General features: G+C 39.2%; 1 protein-coding gene across 1 annotated transcript in view; it reads right to left on the reverse strand.

Moving 5' to 3' along the window:
* LVRN (laeverin) overlaps positions 1 to 8133 on the reverse strand; it is a 158100-nt gene that overhangs the window by 148647 nt on the left and 1320 nt on the right. The window lies entirely within an intron of this gene.

Raw genomic sequence — 8133 nt, forward strand, 5'->3', positions numbered from 1 at the left:
ACAGACATGGCAGGTATGAAGGGTATACAATCGCCTATGTGTCGTAATGTTGTTGCTCTGAAGACCTGTCAGTAGCAACAACTGAGCAGTGCATACCCCTACAGACGTGGCATGTATAAAGGGTAACAACCACCTATGTGTTGTGATGTTGTTGCTCTGAAGATGTGTCAGTAACAACAACTGTGCAGTGCATCCCCCTTGCAGACATGGCAGGTATGAAGGGTATACAACCGCCTGTGTCGTGATGTTGTTGCTCTGAAGATGTGTCAGTAGCAACAACTGCACAGTGCATCCCCCTGCAGACATAACAGGTATGAAGGGTATACAACCGCCTATGTGTCGTGATGTTGTTGCTCTGAAGACTTGTCAGTAACAACAACTGCGCAGTGCAACCCCCTGCAGACATGAAGTCATTTTGCTGAAGAAGTGTCTGCAACAATAACTTAGTGCATGCCCTTGGACAAAAGGATTGAAAGGTAGAGTATAAGATGTCAAGATACAGGTGATAAGATATGACCGTAATACTTACTTAGTGACTAAAATGTGGAACAACTACTATAGTAACTTATGTGGGACCTATCAGCTGCAGGAATGAATGACCGGTATAACAGCGTAGTAACGTATGCACATGATATGAACTGTAACATGCGAGGTAAACAAATGTGTGCATAGTGTGCTACTCCAAATGCTAGCAATGAGTGAGACTGACTTGGTGACATACGTGATACAGTTGATATTGTTAGTAAATGTAAGACCCCTCTGTAATAGTAATAAATAGCCAGAACTTCCGCTGAAACTAACAGACATAATAACATAACTGGAAACATACACAATTTCAAAATGTCTGACACATGTCTTAGGTGACAACTACAGTAGTGTAAGAATGCTATCTAATGTATAGCTGTTATGAACCTGTCAAGAGTATGCTAGCATCGACGTCGGTGTATAAAACTATCTACGCACAGTAAATAGTCATGGACATATAAGTGATATGAAAGCTAAGAACCTATGTACAATGTAAATGCTGTGTGTGACTGCCCAGTGTGAAAGAAACAAATGCTATCAAAACTCACAGTTTAGTATCACAAATTTAGCTTGAATGCCAGGAATAAATGCTATGCAGTTATGTAATGGATGAATACAGTATGAAAGCTATGGAGTATGCACCATATAAAGCCATGGGCATATGTGCCTATAGGCATGAAGTAGCGTGAATGATATGAGAGAATAAACCGTATAAATGATACAAGCGGAAGAACCATAACAGCTGAGATCGTATGTACAGTATAAATACTGTAAGCGTGTGCACAGTATAAACTATAAATGCCATGAGCATATGTACAGTATAAATAATATCAAAGTATGTATAGCATAGATGCAATCACTATGTACAGTAAATACTATGAGCGTATGCACAGCACAAATGCCACGAGCACACGTATAGCACAAACGCCATGAACCTTCTTACTGCACCAAACCACAAGCATCCAAACAGCACCAAATGCCATGGGCCCATGAAAACACAAATGCCACGAGCGCCTGAGCAGCACAAACGCCAATGGCACATGGAAACAAATGACACAAGCGCATGCACAGCACAAACGCCATGGGCGCATGAACACGACGCTATGAGTGCATGCGCTGCACAAACATCACGCACGAGTACACAAACTGTGCAGCATAAATGCTATGGACGGATGAATAATGAGCACGTATGAATAGCATAAAAGCCATAGCATACAAACAGTATACGTTTTTAGTTTACAGTATAGTTTATGAACAGTATAATACCAAGAGGGTATGAGCAGTATAAATGCCATGAGCGTATGACCCATATAAATGCCTATGCGTATGAAACAGTACAAATACCCTACCAGGGATTCTGCGCCTGTATCCCCGAGAGGCCCATAATCAGCGAGTGAGTAGCCACTCCGAAGATTTTGGCAGGAGATTCAAACACCAGATGATGCCGCCGAATAGCAGGCATCCGCAAAACGTCATGTAAACCCCGCCTGTAGGTGCAGAGAGGCGTTATATACCCACACCCTTCACAAAACTCCTGAACACCCCACCTAGTAGTGCAGGGGGGCGTAAAATACTCACGCCCCTCACACATATACAGCCTAATAGGCTTAAAACTTATAGGAATCTGGATTGCACTCCAGAGAGAAGTGTTGTTGGTGTAGGTGACAGCTGGCCTTTCAGGAAAGGTGTTAGGCAAGAGGGTAATTTTAGTGATTGGCAAAGTTTGTGTGTAGACAGTGGGCAGGAAATAGCTCAAAGTGGGTAGCACAGGTTCAGAAAAAGGCTGTGGTCCAACACAGATAGACAGCGGACAGAGATGAGGGGAGGTAAGAAGCCATGGTTAAATACAGTCATAGGAACATCATTCAGAGAACACATTAGCAGCCTAGGAACCTATTGCTATTTTACCAGGTGATGACAGGATTTGGCTGGGTAAGGTGTTGGATGTGATCCCTTACAGGACCAGTGTTTGCCCCAAAGTCATTCCCCAGTCAATCCTTGGCAATCACATAATAATCCCCTTCACCAGTCACACCCTGCCTGAGCAATAGAGACAGAGCACCAGCATGAGTGTGGAAAGGAGCATGTAGAGTGAAGGTACCCAGCAGCTGTGCATGCTGGGATGAGAAGAATGCAGTGGTAGCGGATCACTGGCACAACATTCCAAATGTCAGGAAACTCTGGACATGGAATACGTGCATATTAGTGTAGTTCTACAAAACTAATTCAAATGTATTTCCATGAACTGATGAAGTAAGAAACAAGTCATATTTGACAATACATTTTAAGCAAAAATATGCAGAATGTTTTCCATGGCATGGGAATCACCAATTTAATTTTAGTAGAAACACTGCAAAAAAAAAAGTAACTAAACAGATTAGTAATGGAAACTATTTTTTTTGCCTGTTGTCTCAAGCTTGTCACCAGATGTAAACCCACACAGTCATTTCCCAGAAAATATAACAAGTCAACGGGACATGGTCTAAATGTTAAATTGGTGGAAGTCCACAATGGGAAACCCCAGGGTATCAGTCTCCGTTTTTAATCTAAATATAGCATCCTTCCTCGCATGTACAGTCCCTTTCCAGTGAAATCAAAGGACAATATTGTGATCTTGGAGTGAGAGTCTGTTGCACTTGAGCCATTACCATTACTCATAATAGTCAACATACAGAAGTCATGCATTTCAAATGTTATTATTTTTTTCACTTTTGAAGAAATTAAAAAGCATTACATACTTTTCATTCCTTTTCATAGAGACTGATCTTCCCAGGAAAATCTTGTAGGTAAACGTGATGGCGGCACATAATAACTACTAACCAGCAGACATTGTTTACTTAGATATCTGTGCAAAAATTGTGTGCACGCCCCTGGTTACCTGCAACTTACATCTCATATGCAGAAATATTTTTTTTTACGGTTATTGCTTCAGAAATCATCTGGATAATGTTATCCCCCCCAAACTAAATAAAAATTTACATTTAATGTTTAATTTAATATTTATATTTTTTTATCTACATAGCTGTATGTAGGTATATTTTTGTGGGATACATTTTATTTTTCAGGGGTAAATTGAAAAAAAAAACACAAAACAATTGCACACATTTGAAACAATTCAAAATGTTTGTCTTGTTTTACTTCTTTCAAAAAATGTTTTTTTTAAATCTGTGCATCGCCATGTTTTGACCCCTAAAACTTTTTTTTTATTTTTCTGCCCATGGATCTGTGTGGGGCTTGTTTTCTGTAAAGTGATCTTTGGTTCCAGTGGTACCATTTCGGTACAGATGTAACTGTTAGATTCCTTTTTTATTGCATTTTTTATGTGATGTGACTAAAAACTAACAATTCTGGTGTACGGTATTTTTTTTTATTTGCAACGTGCACCATGCAGGATCAGAAATGTTAGATTTTAATAGTTCACCCAATTCTGCACATGCATTTTTTTTATTCACACAATAGCACAGACTGGACATCACATGTACATTGCACACCACTACCTTGTTATGTCATGAACAGAATGTGGTGAATTCTTTTATCATGTGACTTAATGATTTCTACTGAAGAACTGGGGTCAAAAATCCCCAGAAAAACTGTCCACATACACATGCGTTTCTTTCTTTCTTTTTTTTTTTTTTTGTTCAAACTTAAATCTGCATCTTCAGGAGGAAAGATACCTCAATTTCTTGAAAACATGCCAATGCAGAAAATACTGTGATTTTGATAAAGCCTAAAAATGCCAATAAACAGTGACAAATTGCCCTTTTTTTGTGTCTGATCAGATTGAATGACTAAACTGTGTGCGCACCTTCTGCACCTCATCTGGATCGCTGACTTGCTCTGCAGAATAATGTTTTCTTTGGATATCATGAAAGCTGGCTTTTCACACAACTTTGCAAATGCTGTGCACAAAAAAGGAAACATTAGGGAGTCTGTGAAAAACTTCAGCTCTATCAGTTTTAAGTAGAATAGAAAACATAAATGTTTCACTTTGCTTTGATTTCACAATGTAACAATGTGAAATAAGTGTATTTCACTTATTTCCCTTTTGCACAGTTGGACGACATCTCAAATATAATTTAAAAGCCAAGATAAATGGATTCATGATATTGGGAATTTAAATAATAGTCAAAGAGAAAATGTAATTAATTCAGCAATGGATAATTATGTGAGCGGTGCACAATGCACTCTTCAATATCCTTCTGTATCCTACATATCCTTCATTATAAACCAGCTAAATTAGTTGAGATGAAATATCTGAAACTGAGTTTTAAGCAAAATGACTAAATGCTGAGCTGCTGCAGCAAGTCTCCTTCTCCTCCAACCCAGTATGAGTGATTTGGCTTCCAGTCTTGCATGTCAGTGAAAGCAGGGAGGGGGAGGGAGGAGGCTTGCATGTCAGTCAAAGCAGGGGGGGGGTGGGTTTAGTCTGATCATAGGGTATAACTGCTTGGACCCTCACCAGTCACCTCATTTGAATGAAGTAAAGGTCTGATGTGCACCCTGCAGTTTCAGTAAACTATATGGGCCAGATGAAGACAACTGCCGTGCTCAGCTATCTTCATTCTGCCTATAGAGTCGAATAGAACAGGTTCATGCATGGCCAACCACTGATCCATCTAAAGAGGTAGACATGTGGCCCCCATTCCCATGATCAGCGGGGTCACCGATCAGACACTCAACCATGCAAATAGGGGATAAGTGTATTTTGTGGGAATCTCCTCTAAATGTCATTTCAAATAAAATGCTCTCATGGTATCCCCTGTGATCTGCCCAGGCCACTACTTAGCCAAGAAGGGCAAGAAGTTCAAAAACTGCAGGAAATTGTATGGATGAAAGAGTAAATGGCCCTTTAACATTTAAAGTTTTTGGTATAAATAGATCACCAATGGATGATCAGTGGCATAGCAGCGATGATGTGTTCACTTCACTGATGTCCTCCTTAGAGTTAGGGGTCCAAAGACCTGCAGGGGACTAGGGCAGCTACAGTGCAGGAATGGTGAGGTCAGTATGGTTCATATTTTATACCATCGTCAGCCATTTCCAAAACAGCTGGATGGGGTTGGAAAACCACTTTAGGGTCTGCAGGAAAAATGTTGTCTCACAGACATCTCTCCACAAGATGGACAATAAATGTTTGATTGCTGGCAGCCCCATCACTGAGATCCCCACCGATTTGATGCATTGCACAACACACTAGACACACACATCACTGTCTTCTGCCACCTCCATCTGTCATATCATACTCAAGCAAAGTAGTCAAAGGTAGCAAATACTACTTATGTCTATTTACATGCCTAGGTCTCGCCTTTACCTTTAATTCAGAAGCTTTGTGAATAATGAATGGCACACCATGGCCTGGTATGCTGTATATGCTTAACAAACTTCCTAGATCCCATACATGCACTGATACTTGAGTACTGCAGTTATGCCAGTATGTAGTTGCACTACTTTCTAGATCTTTTTGTTTGATAAATGCATCCATCATGTTTACATAATGTTTCATCCTTTAAAATGGCTTCCATTAGCCATGTATCCTCATTCAGCATTGCTTCTTTAGTCTCATTTATGCCCCCACACATAACTCCTATTGCACAAGTGGATGTGGTTTAATATCTACAATAACATAGGTTTCCAAATGTAAGCACTTGCATAGCCTTATTCTTGTTTTAACATAATGCTAAGCTAATAGATAATAATAATTCAAGTGATACATGCTAGAAAGATGTGAGAGCTCATATCCTGTTTAAAATATATCTTTGTAAAAAGCCTCCAAAATAAATATTTAGTATCTTAAAGGGGTACTTCGCTGGAAAACTTTTTTTTAATTTTTTTATCAACTGGTGCCAGAAAGTTAAACTGATTTGTAAATTACGTCTATAAAAAAATATTTACCCATCCAGTACTTATTAGCTTATTAGTACAGAGAAAATTATTTTCTTTTTGGAACACAGTGCTCTCTGCTGACATCACGAGCACAGTGCTCTCTGCTGACATCTCTGTCCATTTTAGGAACTGTCCAGAGCAGCATATGTTTGCTATGGAGATTTTCTCCTACTCTGGACAGTTCTTAAAATGGACAGAGATGTCAGCAGAGAGCACTGTGGTCGTGATGTCAGCAGACAGCTCTGTGTTCCAAAAAGAAAATAATTTCCTCTGTAGTATTCAGCAGCTAATAAGTACTGGAAGGATTAAGATTTTTTTTTTATAGAAGTAATTTACAAATCTGTTTAACTTTCTGGCACCAGTTGATTTAAAAAAAAAAGTTAAGATATCTCACATATTGATATACATGGCCGTGAATAGGCATTTTACTTACAGAAGCAATCCATATGTTATCTTAAGGGTATGTTCACACTACAGAGTGTGAACGGAATCTCCGCTCGCTGAATTCAGCGAGCGGAGATTCAGAATGGCAGCCGGCGGCGGAGGAAGGACCGCCCGTCACTGCGCCGTCACTGCGCCGTCACCATTGACGGCTATGCAGTGCTCGCGTACTTCCGCGCAAAGAATGAACATGTTCTTTCTTTGCGCGGAACATGTTCTTTCTTTGCGCAGTGTGAACGGGTCTCGCGGAGACCCATTCACACTAATGTTAAGTTAACACTGCGGAATTCCGCCCGCGGGGAATTCCGTAGTGTGAACATACCCTAATAGTCATTTACCAGGGTCTGCCTCCTAACCTGGTACAATATACTACAGTTCATAAAACACATCACAAACAAGTGATCAATTTTAATAGTGACTAATCCAGTAGGGGAAACTGCTGCAACTAAATAGGAACCCCCATAGAAAAGGAGGGACTATTTACCATCACTACATGAATAAATGTCATTGTTTAAAAATATTATTATAAATGAATTTTAAAAAAATCCAAAAACGTTCACACAACACATAGGGCAGTACTGTTACAGCTGCTGATTGTCCTGTAATGTGTTGTGTGAACTTCATATGTGTTTTATAATATTGCGATTTCATAATGGAATGATAATAATTATAATAATAAGATAATAATATGAAATAATATAATAATATAATAATATATATATATATATATATATATATATATAAAATTCAATAATTATATTTTTAAAAAATTTCAGTTTATGGGGGTCATGGGTCTAAACAATGCAATTTAACCTTACAATAGATATTCTACTTGGCTTTTCTTAGCAGGTCGGAAGGACAGCAGGTGTATGTGTGTGTCTTGGTTTCGTTCGTTTACCCTATTGGCGGCTGTTTATCCCTATAGGCAACTCGTGAAACACTTGTATGCACAGTAGTGATGATAGGCGGGGGTCATTTTCGAATTCGCGATATTTCGCGAATATATTTACGATATATTGAGGATGTTCGCAAAATTGGCATATTCGCTATGTTCGTTCATTTTTTTCCCATGCAAATTTTCGCATAAAAATTTGCCTGTGAAAAAAATAGCGCTATATTCTAAATAGTCGCGAAATCGCGAAGTGTTGATATTCGCGATAAAAATTTGCATTATGAATATTCGTGCTCAACTCTAATGCACAGTAAGGAGACTATTACAGGAAATCTAATCTATGGGACATCCTAAAAAGCTCTCTGCTTCCCCTGATCCGGTGTTTCCCAACC

The sequence above is a fragment of the Hyla sarda genome, chromosome 1 (assembly GCF_029499605.1).
Source record: "Hyla sarda isolate aHylSar1 chromosome 1, aHylSar1.hap1, whole genome shotgun sequence".
Lineage (NCBI taxonomy): Eukaryota > Metazoa > Chordata > Amphibia > Anura > Hylidae > Hyla > Hyla sarda.